We start from the raw sequence: 16,199 nt of genomic DNA, 5'->3' as shown, positions 1-16,199 counted from the left end.
TCGCCAAAATTTTAATAAATCCCGCCAATAGTCTTTTGACACGTGGGCTAAATGCCCTAAGGGATATGCCAAAAGTTAAGCGAGATGTTAAACGTGAATGCGATTCATGACTTGCTTTAGAGCACTCGGTAAAGCATAATTAAAGCGGGGACCAACATATTAATTGATTGAGATGATTAAAGGGTAAATTACACCAAAGGCCCCTGAAGTTTGATAAAATGATATAAACTCTTGTGATATACTAAAAATGATAAATATTTATTGTGTTAATTGATTATTTTATCTTTGTTATTTAAATATTTTCTCTTTTCTCTTTTTCTCTCATATATGGTTCCTTGCCTGCAACGATCCATCTTATTCAATGATCATTTTTTTTTTCGACAATAGTGTCAATCTTATATTTTATATTACTTTTTTTTTTCTCTTGCTTTCTTAAAAAATCAAATCAAAAGATTATCAAGATTGTTAAAATCATAAAAGGGTATTCGATATGTAAAATCGTAAAATCGAGTGCGATTCAACTTTAAAATCGTAAAATAATAAGGGTTTTTAGTGTAAAAAATCATAAAATCGTACTCATAAAATCGGGAATTTAACAACCATGAATATTATAATGTATAGAAAAAAATGTTTTATTTGCAAATTGTTGTAGCTCTTTCTCCAAATAGAGTTCTTCCAATAATGCTATATTATTTGGGAAAACTCTTTTGGAAGAAGAGCCACAACCTAAATCAAAGTACAACACAAATCAAACTCCAAATCATTTGGAGTTCAATTTGCTAGTCATGATGACAAAATAAAGATTAGAAAAAAAAATTAATGGTATTGGTAGGCAACAATTATTCACAAGTAACGTAAGGAAACATCTCTATCTCTTATAAAATAGTGTTTGTTAAAATGAGTAAAATAATATTATATTAAGATAAATTTATAATGTTTTTCAAACTAATATATGGAATGGTTAAGATAAAACTAAGAAATGTTCAAATATTTTTATCAAAATATTTATTAAATTTTTTGAAATGCACTGAAAGACATATGCGTCATTTTTTCTTATCTGTATAATTCAAGATAAATTTATCTAAAGAGGGGAAGATATTCATTTATCTGAAAAGTTCAAGATAAAAAATCACTTGACTTCTTTTTTAATAGTCTTCAAATAAATTTAACAAATACAATAAAAATATTTTCGTCTATAATACTTTTCATATTCTATTTTTTCAGATTTATATATTAGTTAACAAATATTAACTAAATCAATAAGGTTGAGAAAAACCATATTGGTGATAAATTTCATATTTCTTTGCCTATCAATCTTTGTTTCTCTCAATTTTCACATTTTCTCTTTTTCTTTCTTTGTGTATGTTCATCTTTCTAAGTTAAATGAACTAGAACACATATCTAGGTTTTTTCAACGTATTTAATAGATAAACCACCACTTTGCTTCAACGATGGTGGTTGATGACAACGACTAACACACACCAATAATCTTTTTATTATATATTTATTTGCTATAAAAAAATGTTATATGATTAATACATTTAATAAATATTAATGTAATTTTTAATATGTCTGAGAAGTATGCATTATTTTGTTAAATAAAAATTGTTATTTAGATATTAAAATATAATATTTTAAAGTAATATTTTATATTAAATTTATACATTATATGTCATGTTAATGTAAATAAATAAGTCATGACTCATAATATTACTCATAAAGTATTCATCAAAATTCCAAACTTAGGGTGCAAATAATCAATTTTCATGGCGTCCAGTGTAAATTACCCGTGATTAAAAGAATACTAACTGTTAGAAAAATCAGGCGGGCACGGGACCACGGTGGTCCAGCGAGGACCCACTGATCAGGGCAAATTTGGGGAACAGCGTGGACCATGGCGTGATTTCCATAACGATTCCATCGTCCATGTTTCGAAGGCTTTGGCCCGCATATTGAACTTATGTACCGTGTGATGGTCCATGTCCGTCTAGGGATAGGAATGCTAATTTTTAGATGATGTAACAATAATATTGAATGAGGCATTTTAAATTAGAGTTGCTAAAACTAGATATATATTTTTTGTATTTTTATGTTTTTGTTTATTTTTGTATTTTAATGGTATACTTTGACATTTTTTTTATATATCAATTTAAAATTTATATTGTTTCGATTACAATTTTAGATCTACATTTTCAATTTAATTTGACTTATATATTTTAATATAAACAGAGCGTGAGTTATATTTTTTCATTTCACTCTCTTTTTACACATAAAAGTATAAATGTTAATTGATTGAGATGATTAAAGGGTAAATTACACCATGGCCCAAAAGTTTGATAAAGTGATATAAATTACACTGTTTGTAATATATTAAAAATGATAAATATTTATTGTGTAAATTAATTATTTTATCTTTATTATTTAAATATTTTTTCTGTTTTTTTCTCTCGTACATTGGTTCATTGCCTGCAATAATCCATTTTGTTAGGTGTTAGCCTTTATCTTTCAACAATAATGTCAACCTTATATTTTTTATTATTCTCCTTATTTTTCTTATTTTTTTAAAACAAAAAATCAAACCAATAGATTGTAATGTGTAGAAAATATATATATATATTTGTAAATTATTGAAGCCCTTCATCCAATGAAAGTTTTCCCAAATAAGATTACATTATCCGGAGGAAGTACATTGTTGTGAAGAATTACCATCAAATAAAGAGCTATAACACGAATTAGACATCAGATCATTTGGGGTTCAATTTACTAATCGACAATGACAAAATAAAAATAGATAAAAAATTCATGACACTGGCAACAATTATTTATATGTAAAAATATATCTATATCTCTTTAAAATTAATAAGGTTGAGAAAAACTTTATCGGTGATAATATTCATATTTATCTATCTTTGTTTATTTCAATCTCCATGTTTCATATTTCTTTTTTTATTTGTGCATATCTATCATTCCAAGTGGAATGAACTATAATTCATATATAGATTTTTAAACATCTTTAATGGATTCATGTAATTTATAATATATTTAATGAGTATATATTATTTTGTTAAATCGAAAATGTTATTTAAATATTTAAGTTTAATACTTTTAAGTGGTGTCTGTTAATTAAAATATAAACAAAAAAATAAGATATGAAAAGTATTCTGGTAGTATTTTTTATTATATTTATTAAATTTATTTGACAATAATTAAAAAACAAGTCATGTGACATAATATTTGAAAATTTTTAAATAAATTTATCTCTTCTCATTTAGATAAATTTATTTTGGATCTTGCAAATAAAAAAAATAACTTATATACCCCTCAATGTATTCTAAAAAAGTTAACAAGCAATTTGATAAAATTCTTAAAATACTTATTTACTAATTTCAATAAATGCTACCTTAGTGATATTTTACACTAAAATATTACATTGGGTGTCATATTAGCATAAATATATAAAATATTAGTAAAAATACCAAACTTAGAGTGCAAATAGTCAAATTTGAAGGCGTTCAGTGTAAATTACCCATGATTAAAAGAAGAGTTACTGTTTTTGGAAAAATTAATCAGGTGGGCGCGGGACCACGGTGGTCCAGCGAGGACCCACTGGTCAGGTCAGAACTGGGGAAACAGTGTGGTCCATTCCGTGATTTCCATCCACGATTCCATCGTGCATGATTCGAAGGCTTTGGCCGGCGTATCGAACTCACGTAACGTGTGATGGTCCATGTCCCTCTTTGACTAGGAATGCTACTTTTTAGATTATGTAACAATTAATTGAGTGACGCATTTTAAGTTAGAGTTTAAGATTTATGTATTATGATATTTAAGGATATTCATGTTTTGTGTAACGTGAAAAGTATTTCATACAATTTAAGATGTGTATTACACAACAAATTATACATTATTTGTTAAATACATATTTTTATTTATGTACTTTGATATTTTTGTTGTTGTTTCCATTACATCATTGTACCTATATTTTTTAATCAATTTAATCAATGTATTTTGATATTTTTTTACATGATAATTTAAACTTCTTGTTGTTTCGATTACACCTTATATTTAAATTTTTGAATCAATTTAATTCTTATATTCTGATGAATAAAAAAATAAGAGAGATTAAATTGACTCATCTCATTTTATATTTTTGTTACTCATCAAAGTATATGGTTTAAATTTATTCAAAAATACAGATATATAACTGTAATTGATATAACAAAAAATTCATATATATGAAAAAAAGAGAGTCAAAATACATATACTAATTTGACTAGAAAATGCATATTTAATGATATAATTAAAATAATAAAAAAATTAAATAATTATGCAAAAAAAAATGTGAGTATTATAAAACTGTTTATAATTTTCATCACACTATTTAAAGTACGCAACACTCCTTCTGAAGTGCATTGCACTCTTCTTTATTTTTTCATAGCACCGTAAATAAAGGATGAGAGGGGTGAAATTATTAAACCACCATTGAAAAATAATGAATTATGACTATCTATGTGTCATTCTCTTCAAATAATAAAGCATGACAGATGTCTTCTTAGTCAACTAAGTCAATTTGAATTTGAAAGATAAGTTAATAAATTTTAACTCTCATAAAATAATTTTTAACTCTCATAAAATTTAAAGTAGATGGGAGAGATTTATTATTATTTTAATACGACCCAAGAAATCCTTTATCAGCCCGTTGAGAATTTTGGAGATGATATCGGGTATCTTGTCTCGATTAAATTGTTAAAGTATGTTTTGATTTTCAAAATAAGGGTCGTTATTTGACCCGACCCGAATAATTTGGAATAAGATCCAAATGTAAATTCTTAATGAGATATATATATTTTTATTCGTGTAATTTAGGTGTGAGATAACAAAATAATTAATGGTGTAATAAGGGTTTTTGGATTTGAAAGAAATCAAAAGTTTGTATTGCTTCGTTTTCTTTATAGTGAAATTGTTTGGCTCTCTCTGTGGACGTAGATCACACATTGTGATTAAATCATGTAAATCTTATGTTTGTTTGTCTTTTATCTATTTGTTTGCTTCTCATTTGTGTACATTGTCACGACACAATTCATATAAAATTCACTAATTCGATATACATTTTAATTACATATCATTTTGTTAATATTCATTATTGACTTGAGGGTCAAAAACTCTATTTCTTCTTATAAATACTCCCATCCAAACAAATTTTGATCATCGATGAAGCGAATCCTATCAGCCCATTTAACTTGGGACATAACCAAAGACGGTGCCGGGCAACTCACGCACAAGTGTGCCAGAAATAAGAACACAAGGGAGCCCTACAAAATCTCTCGCTAATCCTATCAGCCCATTTAACCTAGGAACATAACCAAAGACGGTGCGGGGCAGCTCACGCGCAAGTGTGCCAGAAATAGGAACACAAGGGAGCCCTACAAAATCTCTCGCTAATCCTATCAGCCCATTTAACTTAGGGACATAACCAAAGACGGTGCCGGGCAGCTCACGCGCTAGTGTGCCAGAAATAGAACACAAGGGAGCCCTACAAAATCTCTCCCTTCGGGCGGCCCTCCTTTTGCGCCGCAGCCTCAAAAGTCAAAAGTTGGCCATCTAAGTTGTCTTTTTGGGGCCATTTTTTTTGACGGATTCCAAACAAAACCAAGGCTTCTTGGTGGCCACATGTTGGCCGATGGCTGATGGGAATGTGAACCCTTTAACATGCAAGCACGTGGAATGCACTCCGCCTGTTGCCAAATAATTAGAAATGCATTCGAATACCACAGTACAGCGCAGTTAATAGACTCGCCAACTACTCCACTGGACACCTTGGCGCATTGATATTGATATTAATATTACTATTATTAAATTTATATAATAATTAAATATTTGTACAATATCTTTGTTTTCTTATTATATAGAAGGGTAGAAGTGTCCTTTCGGTCACCGAGCTCAAGAAGTCAGCCCTTTTAACATAGGTCCAATAAATTAGTTATCATATTTTAATTTTTAATATTACAATTATTAAGTTTTTTTATTTTTTATCGAATTCTGTTAATAAAAATTAACCTAATGTATATTAATATAACACTAAAAATCACTTAATTTTAAACGTAACATAAACCTATAATTAAATGATTTTAAGATTTATATTAATATATGTCATATTAGTTTTCATTAATAGAATTTGATAACAAATATTAAATTATAACAAAAATTAAAATTTAGTAGTTATACTAATAAAAATTAAAATGCAGTGACCAATTTATTATAAAATACAAAATTCAGGAATCAACGGTTAATTTATCCTTTTAATATATAATACAACTCAGAATTCTTACTTTTTAGTTGTTCATGTAATAAATTAATTATATATTACTTATTAGTAATCATTTAAATTAGATAAATATACAAAAATCTATGTGAACTTGCCTTTGAATGAATTTAAAGGTAAATTACACTAGATTATCCTATTCAATATTGTAGCTTTGTTGGTGATAACTCTTGTATTAAGAGTTGATATCTTAAAGTTCAATATGATACTAAACAAGTTGTTTGGTGACCATGATGTATCGAAATGTTTTAGGAGTGTTGTTTTCAAGATTGAAAAAATCGAGATTTTAAGTGGGATCACAAGAGGTTCATAAAATCGGATCGTAAAATCGTAAGATTTTATGAAAAATTAAAAATACACTTGTAATTTATGTAAATATATGTTTATAATAATATATTCCTTATCATACATAAAATAGATGTACCTATTTCAAAATTATTTCATCTACCAATTTCAAAATACTAAATAATATGAAATTTCTAAATATTAAATTCATCATTCATCCATCCATAATTAAAATTTCAAACAACAAACATTATCATCATCATCAACAAACATTCTTAAAAATAACTAAAAATACTATGTTATAAAACAACAAATATTGTTAAACTTCTACACTATGTCATTACACTAATTAAGCTAGCAATACCAATTAGGTATATTTGTTTATTGCTAATCATCAATTTTAATATAAAATTAGATTCACCCATGATCTAATTGTGACATATTAAAGATTAATTCTTTGAATCTGCACTTACTTATATGTGTAGATAACAATATCACAAATGAAAATGTACACACACAAGCATAGCTGCACAGCATACTCACTCAACACATCAATTGGACGCAACACAGAGCTCAGCACAACGCATACACGACATTTGATTACTGGACTTAGCAAAACATAGTCACTCTCACTCACATACCTAGGTTAGGTTTGATTCTTCGAACTTTTAAGGTGAACAAACGAAGAAGAAAGGTCAAAACAAGATCAACAACAATTAGGGTTTACAGAAAGACATAACAAATGGATACAACAAACACACAGACACAACGTCGTTTAGGGTTTGTAGAATAATCAAAATAGAAGATTGACAATGATTGTATATATATGTATATATATGTTGTTTAGGGACGAAAATATTTTTGTTTCTAACATCAAAATTGTGGGCAAGACTAAACTTGGTAAACTCGGTTCAATAAACTCGTAGACTCGGGTCTGATTTTATAAAACCCAATCCTACAAGCGAGTTGACTTGTTTTATGCCTCTTGACTCGTAAACTCATCAAATCGTACGAGTTGACTCGTGATTTTAACAACAATAGTTGTTTCGACGTTTTCAAAATATTTTTTATATCGAAATGTTGAGAAACACAAAAAAACATTTTGGGTCATTTTTGTAATTTCAAAAAATATTTTTGGGTTGTTTGGTAATATTAGAAAAATGTTAAGAACTCATTTTTGTTCATGAATGAACATTTTGTCTCTAACTCAAATTTTTTAACCTTAAATTGAATCTTTTATTTTGTCTCTATGAAATTATTACGTTGCCCACGTCGATCAACATAAAGTTTGCCTGACGTGAGCAAAATCAGATAGAGGGCATGGATCTTTTGTGGTGCCTTTGGTGCCACATCTAGGGTGCCACTAGGGCCGATCCTGAGATGTTAGGGGCCCTAAGCAAAATTTTATATGGGGTTCCTATATTTAAAAATAAAATTACATGTAACGAATATGAATAAATTTATTTTACTATATAAAAACATTCAAAATTTTCACAATAATAGTTTAAAATTCACAATGTTTCACTTTAAATTTACTCTTCTAGCATTTTTAAATGAAAAATCAATAATTAAACTATTATAATCAATTTGTTCCAGCATATATCTTTCAATAGACACCATCGCCAATCCATTCAACATTTCTTGTGACATCATTGACAGATGGTAAGATTTTATGAACTTTAAGTAGAGGTGTCAAAAGGGCCGGGCGGCCGCGGGCCGCCCGGCCCAGCCCGTGACGGGCCGAGCTTTGGCCCGGCCCGTTACTGTTCATACGGGCCGGGCTGGGCCAAAGAAATTGGGCCCACGGCCCGGCCGGCCCGTTGGGCCCTTATGGGCCGGGCCCATGAGGCCCTTATGGGCCACTAAGGCCCTTATTCATTTTTTTTTAATTTTGTTATTTTTTAGTAATTATTGATATTGGATATTAAAAAATTTAATTTCGCAATATATATAAATAATAACCATCAATTAATTTATTTAAAATTTTTAAGTTAAATTTTTTATATATTTAAATTATAAATAAACATTCTCCTTTTTATATGTACATTATTTTTCATATCAATTCACAAGAAAAATTATAAGGCATATAGAATTTTGAAATATAAAATAATGAAATAATATTTAAAACTTAAGAATTAAGATAGAAAATATTTTAAAAAGAAACAAATTAATTTTTATATATGTATTATTTTGATATTTATATATGTATATATTATATGTATTATTTTTAAAAAAATTATTTTAAAAAAAGAAAAAAAAAAAGGGCCGGGCCCGCTAGGCCCTATGGGCTAAGGGCTCGGCCCGGCCCTCTAGCCCACGGGCTGGCCCGGCCCGGCCCCTTTGTAGGGGGGCCGTGGGCCGGGCTGGGCCCTATCAATGACAAAAGGGCCCGGGCCCGTCCCGGCCCGTTTAAAAAGCCCGTGGGCTGACTCCCGTGGGCCGGCCCGGCCCCTTTTGACACCTATAACTTTAAGTTTGAGAAACTTCGTTCTACAGACATACGTCTTTCAATAGACACCATCACCAATCCATTCAACATTTCTTATTACATTGTTGATAAAATGTAAGATTTTATCAACTTTAACTTTGAGAAACTTCATTTTGTATAGACAACTATAACTGCTATGGTTAAAAGTATTCTATACGCGATCCACACATTCGAAAAATAACAATCCATCGTCTTAATGTAGTCTAACACTTCAATTGACTTCTTGGTCTATTTTGGCAAACATCTCACAACTTTTATCTCAGAAAATAACTCTTGTTCATCAATATTTGAATCCAACTTATACCTAAAAAATTCTTCTAACTTATTACATAATCTCTTAAAACAATCATCATCTGTATAATATTTTCAAATCAAATAAAAATCCAAAAAATATCTTCATATTATTGAAGTTGTTCAAACCTACACTTAAGTGAAAAAAAAGCTTAATCAACAACATATAAGAAATAATCAACTCTAAAAGATTCTTCAGCTGATGTGTTATCTTATTATTGATATTTTTGTCAAATTACTTATTTATATAAATAATACGATTTTCAGGTTCAATTTCCATTTGAGCAACAATTTCTTTAGCAATAATTATGTCATATTCAAATCCAGTTTCTCTATAGGTTTCAAAAAAAGAAATTAGTGCTTTCAAGCGACTTATAACAACATCAATGACCATATCGTTACTTTGCAATAGTTTGCTTACTCTATTAATAGCAAAAAATATATTATACTAAATAACCATGCCAAATAAGAATTCAAAATCCATAATGTCATGTAATAGACTTTTAGCATCTCGAAATGTATTAGGGTCATCACATATTTCCATCAAGTGAGTTAAAACAACTTTTATTTGTGGAGTTTGAAATTTGATTGTTTTAATACTTTCAACTCGACTTTCCCAACGTATTTGTGATAGTAGCATAAGTGTTAGGCTTTCCACATTATATTTCAAAATTTTTCATCACTTTGTAGATGATGAAAACAATATATATAAGCATTGCACAACTCCAAAAAAATATTTAGCCTTTATGCAAGAAGTTACCATATCACATAGTGCAATATTAAGACTATGACAACCACATTGAATGTAAAAAATCATTGGATTTACTTCTAATACTCTTTTCTGCACACATTTATGTTTTCTTTTCATATTAGAACTATTATCATAACATTGACCTCTTAAGTCACCAATATCAAGTTCAAGTGTTTGTAGAGCATTTATTAATTCATCAAACAATCATTGCCCTGAAGTATCGTCTACCTTAAGGAATCCTAAAAAAAACTCTTATACCTTAACTAGACTTGCTAAGACATTTACTCATCGTATGATTAAAGACATCTATTCTTCATGACTTATATTTGATGTACAATCAAGTATCACTGAAAAATATTTTGATTCTCTAATTGTTTTACTGATTACACTTTTGATCTCACCTACCAACATGAGTATGAATTCATTTTGAATTTTGACTCAAATAATGATAGTGAATTCCCTTTTCTTGAATATGTCGAACGTTCTTTCATAATTGGATCAAACTCAGCGATCATTTTTAAATCTAGAAAATTCTCATTATCTTCTTCATATAATTTTTCACTACTTCCACAAAATGCCAAATTATTCTTATTGAGAAAGCTAACAATTAAAACTATTATTACAAAAACTTATCTCTAGTGTTTTATATCTTTGTTGATTTGATCTTGCACATCTTTATCAATTGTTAAATTTTTTTGTAATCGTCTTTTCAATTCAATCCATTTTCTCATGTTATCCATGTGCCCATTACTTGTTTCATGGCTTTTCAGTTTAGAACTAAGATTTTTTCAATCACTTGTCCCTTAATTAGCTAATTAAAGATTGTTTCGCTCTTGTTTAATTGTTTCAATCACTTGTCCCTTAACCATTTTTTATTACTCTTCTCACCATTTGATAAATGACGAGTGTAATATGTAGAAGAGAAATGCCTATTTTTTGAATTTTTAGGAAAATCAACTGCATTACCTCTTATAGGACTTTTTTCTACCAACAAGTTTATAAAATTTTGATCAATATTTTTTTAATTATTTGGATCAGTTACATCCAAAGAGCAACCTAAGCATTCTATATCAAAATTTGTATGTTCTTACTCATTTCTATTTTTAACATCCCCTAATTCATGTTGTTCCTCTTTATCCACTACCAAAGTATCGCACACTTCATTTTCTATTGTATTACTAATGTTTATAATGACAAACTTGTCCAAAGCTCCTGCTTGAGATAGAATAAACTCTTGAGTTTTTTTTTTTCTCTTTTCATTTCCAAACAAATATTTTTTAGTAGATATAATAAATCGATTTAAATACAAAAAATAATACAATATCAAATTCAAATGTAATTGAGGAACAATAGAACTTGGTTAGATCTGATATTTGAATTAAGATTTGCAAAACAAAATATTATAAGAACACAAGAGACGAGAATAAAAGATATGTTATATGTAGAGTAGAGACATCGATTGCTATAAATATAAATATATATAATCAGGTTGCTTTTTATTTTCAACCCATCGTCGGTGTTGAACTACTAATGCTGCGTATTGCTGTGTGGCTCAGTGGTTGTGTGCTACTGTGTTTGACAACAATAAGAAAGAAGAAAATGAGAGGGACACACACATTGGAGCAAATAAGCAAAATGAAATTTAGGGCTTTCTCGACTAAAAATTTCATTTATATATATATATATATAAGTGACAACCCAATGAAATGGGGCAGAACTCAACCCATTTCAATTTTCAATTTCTTCTTGCAGGCCCAATCATGCGCCTATAGCCTGCTGTCTTACATCATATCCCCATTAATTGCGACTTATTCTCTATAAAACCCATCCCCTATTCTTTTTATTATTTTGACTTTTTTAACTTACAATTAATTGAATATGAGACGGGTCCAGGCTGTCTAGGCCCAAGATTGGCCTTGGGGGAGGGCTTAGGTAGATGTGTCAAAAGGGCCGAGCGGCTAGGGGGCCGCTGGGCCCAGCCTGGGATGGGCCGAGCTCACTGTTCAAATGGGCTGGGCCGGGCCAAAGAAATTGGGCCCACGGCCCGGCCCGTCTAAGGCTCGGCCTGTGGCCCACTAGGCCCAGCCTGTTGGGCCCTTATGGGCCGGGCCCATGAGGCCTTTATGGGCCAGTCAATTAAGCCCTTACTCATTTATTTTTTTTAATTATATTATTCTTTATTAATTATTAATATTGGATGCTAAAAAATTTATATTTCGTAATATATATAAATAATAACCATCAATTTATTTAAAATTTTCAAGCTAAATTTTTTATATATTTAAATTATAAATAAACATTCTCCTTTTTATATGTGCATTATTTTTCATATCAATTCATAAGAAAATTTATAAGGCATATAGAGTTTTGAAATATAAAATGATGAAATAATATTTAAAACTTAAGAATTAAGATAGAAAATATTTTAAAAGGGAAAAAAAGAAAAAAATTGATTTTTATATATGCATTATTTTGATATTTATATATGTATATATTATATGTATTATTTATAAAAAAAAATGCTGGGCCCACTGGGCCCTGCCCTCTAGCCCACAGGCTGGCCTGGCCCGGTCCGGCCCTCTAGCCCACGGGCTGGCCTGGCCCGGTCCGGCCCTCTAGCCCATGGGCTGGCCCTATCCATGGTAAAAGGGCCCGGGCCCGACCCGGCTCGTTTAAAAAGCCTGTGGGTCGACTCGGCCAGGGCGGATTGGCTCTTTCGACATCTCTAGGCCTAGGCAACTACCTTGGTTGCCTACCCTCAGGGGCAACCCTAGGTGCCATTGTAACCCACGATTACAACCACAGTTATTGGACAAATTTGAAGGTCAGCTATGCTCTACAGGTTAGGGCGCCTTGGGTGAAATCTAGGTTTTACTATCTTTGCTCGTCCAAAAAAACTCAGGTCCCATAAACAATATAGGCAGCGAAGGGCACTTGCGTCTTGGCTGAGCTATACACTTTACAAGGCTTTGAGATGAAGCTCAATTTTCTACAATTAAATTATTTGTTCAATGAAATACTATATGTTTAACATATCGTCTGTCTCACACAAATATATTACAAATCAAGAATATAAAATATTCATAAATCAGCATTACAACAAAAACCTGTCACGGCTGGTCAACCACGTTCATCAATGAATCGTCCACTACCACTACTTTCCCTATATTAGGGCTTGAATTATCTGTGGTTATTTATAAAGGGTGAGTCCGGGAACTCAATAAAAGTAATATGTCAACATAGCAAACTGTAAATTATGATAAACATAGATAAATATGAAATGAATCGTGCATACAAGTCCGTCCACCTCACTCCTCTTGGACTCTTGGTGGCCTCTTATGATTTTCTATATACCCTAACACGAGCTTTGTCTCGTCCAAATAAAAATTCATAAGCTCATGTCTAGACACTCCTCTATTATTATATGAAAGTTATGAAAAAAATAATTTGCATAAAAAATATATTAAACCTTTATCGAACTTGTTTTTGTCTTATTATGATCTCCTTGGATGTTCCTTAATTTCCCTCAAAGTAACATGATTGTTGAAATCACACCTCAAAGTCCTCTTAGCAAAATTAAGCATAATAAGTAAAAAAAAACTATTATAAAATAAGTATTAGTTCACTCAAACTTAGGTTTTTGTCACTTACCCCAAGCTCTTAAGCATGCCACAAGAATGTCAGTAATAAGTTTATTCAATTTGTTCAATTATTTCTACATTTCAATTTACCCCATGATATATATATATATATACACAATCACAATTCTCCCACAAAGTATTTTTCTTTTAATTTATTTCAAATCATTCCTCAATTTAAGGAAAAATGTTAGCTTCCTTAATTTAAGGGGTTATGTTGACTTCCCTAATTCAAGGGGTTATGTTGGTTTCCCTAATTCAAGGAGTTGTGTTGGTTTCCTGAATATCTGCTGCTTTCACAGAAAAATAATAAAAAATTATAATAATTAATTTTATACTAAAAAAACTCTCAAATTCTAACTTAGATCTCAAAAATTTTAAAAACTCTCAATCACTTCTTTATTCAAAATTTAATGTTCTCTATTAAATTTCACAATGCTATAAATTTTTGATAAATCATCTAAAAAATAAAAATTAATTTATTATTCGTTCTCAAAATATCGGGGTGTTACACCCATTCCCCTACACCCCTCTGCAAAACCAGATGGAGGGTGTGGGCCCCTTTCTCCAACTACTAGCATACTGCTAATAAATACAATTCCCTTAAATAATAAGTGAGTAAAAATAATAAATTTACAATCAAAGAAAATTTCAAAAAAGTCACCATTATTGAGAATTCCACCAACTAGAACACTTCCTTGAACTTTCTCAATCTTGTTTAAATGTTTTATCAATAGTTTGTTATGTCTCTATAGCCTTCATGCTCACCATTTTATATAAGAAGCAATTGTAGAAATATTGGCTAACAAAACACTTAAGAGAAAATACATTGTACAAAAGGTTAATTTGAGAAAGTTGGAGAGACAACCTGTTAATAAGATTAGTTATAAGTTTTTTAAGATAAAAAGTTCATGAGAGTTAGAGACAATAAAATTAAAATCTGTAAAAAAGAGGTTAAAATACCTTTTATTCAAAAAATGATTTTACCTTTTTGAGTGAAAAAATAGTATATGATTTTAAAGAACAAGGTGAAAAATATTTTGTAAAGATATACTTTTTAGCATGCAAAAAATATCAGAATTGACCGTTGAATTTCAATTAATCTAAGGAACAATGTCAGTCAACCGAAGTGTTTAGCAAACATTCGCAAGATTTCGATCGAATGGTAGGTTAACCTAAGACAAGAGGCCAACTACTTAAATTCAGTTGATCTAAATTGAATACGAGCAAATACAAAGTATTATGCCTTACTTAATTGACTTAGACAAAAATATCAATTAATTTAAGATACATAACTATGAAAAAACACATATTTTAAATCACAAAAATGAATAAAATATATCTAAATTATACAAATATTTTTGTTATCATAAAAATCTTATTTATTTTCTCTTGAATTTAATAATTCTCTTTTTAATGGTGACAAAAATTTTATGTTTTTCTTTATTTGAGTTAAAATATATGTTTTTATTTATATCGAAGTTTTTAACTTTTAACAATTGGGTTTTGTGCACCCCGTTGAAGCGAGGGACTCTATCCTGCCAGGACAAAAGGTAGGATATTGGAATTTGAGATCGGATAGGGGATAGCCCCGCACCCAAACATAGGGATAGAAAGGGGCTTGGGTGGGCTGGGCCAGGTTTGGTAAATGGGCCTCTAATAAAACCGCAGCCCACAAGGGCTAAGAGTGAGTTATCAGGGAACCCAATTCCTTCAAACACCCAGCGACTTAATTGTCTTGCAATCAATTGGGCTGGTCTTGGCCCACTGGTCCTGGATAGCTTAGTGGGAAGCTATGTTGCACGGAAACACCTCATAGGTGCCGTTTTTCCGTTTCGGAAACGTTTCCTATTCCCGTTTCGGACCCTATTTATACCTATTTTTTTAGAAAAACGTCTGTTTCTACGTTTCCGTTTCCTATCGGAAACGTTTCCCATTTCCATTTCCGTGCAACATAGGTGGGAAGAGGGTTAATTCAAAAATCATCATTAGCATTTTATTAAGAGTTAATTAGAAACAAAAAATTATTTAATTGAGTTTTTAATTGTCATTAGTATTTTTAATTTATAACCTTATCGTCCAATTTATCATACATTAACTTGTTGCATTATATTTTAACTATTACACTCAAGTGAAATAGACGATAATTTATAATTAAAATTAAATAAAATAATATTTTAGAGACAATTTACAAGAGTTTTGAGTTTTTTTTTTAATTTTTGTTTTTAGTTTTTTCAATAATATTGTATTCATTTTCGATAATTTTTTTTCCTCTATTTCTAACATCGTTGGAAATCATAAGGCAACAAGAAACTCTTTTGATTAATGCCTTCTCAATTGTTTGATAACTTTCATAATAATTCAACTCTCGATCAACTTAATTATTAAATTTAAGTGTTTAAAATAAGTATTTTGTCAACTAAT

Source organism: Diospyros lotus, chromosome 2 (genome assembly GCF_014633365.1).
Source record: "Diospyros lotus cultivar Yz01 chromosome 2, ASM1463336v1, whole genome shotgun sequence".
NCBI lineage: Eukaryota > Viridiplantae > Streptophyta > Magnoliopsida > Ericales > Ebenaceae > Diospyros > Diospyros lotus.
This window is presented reverse-complemented; position numbering follows the sequence as displayed.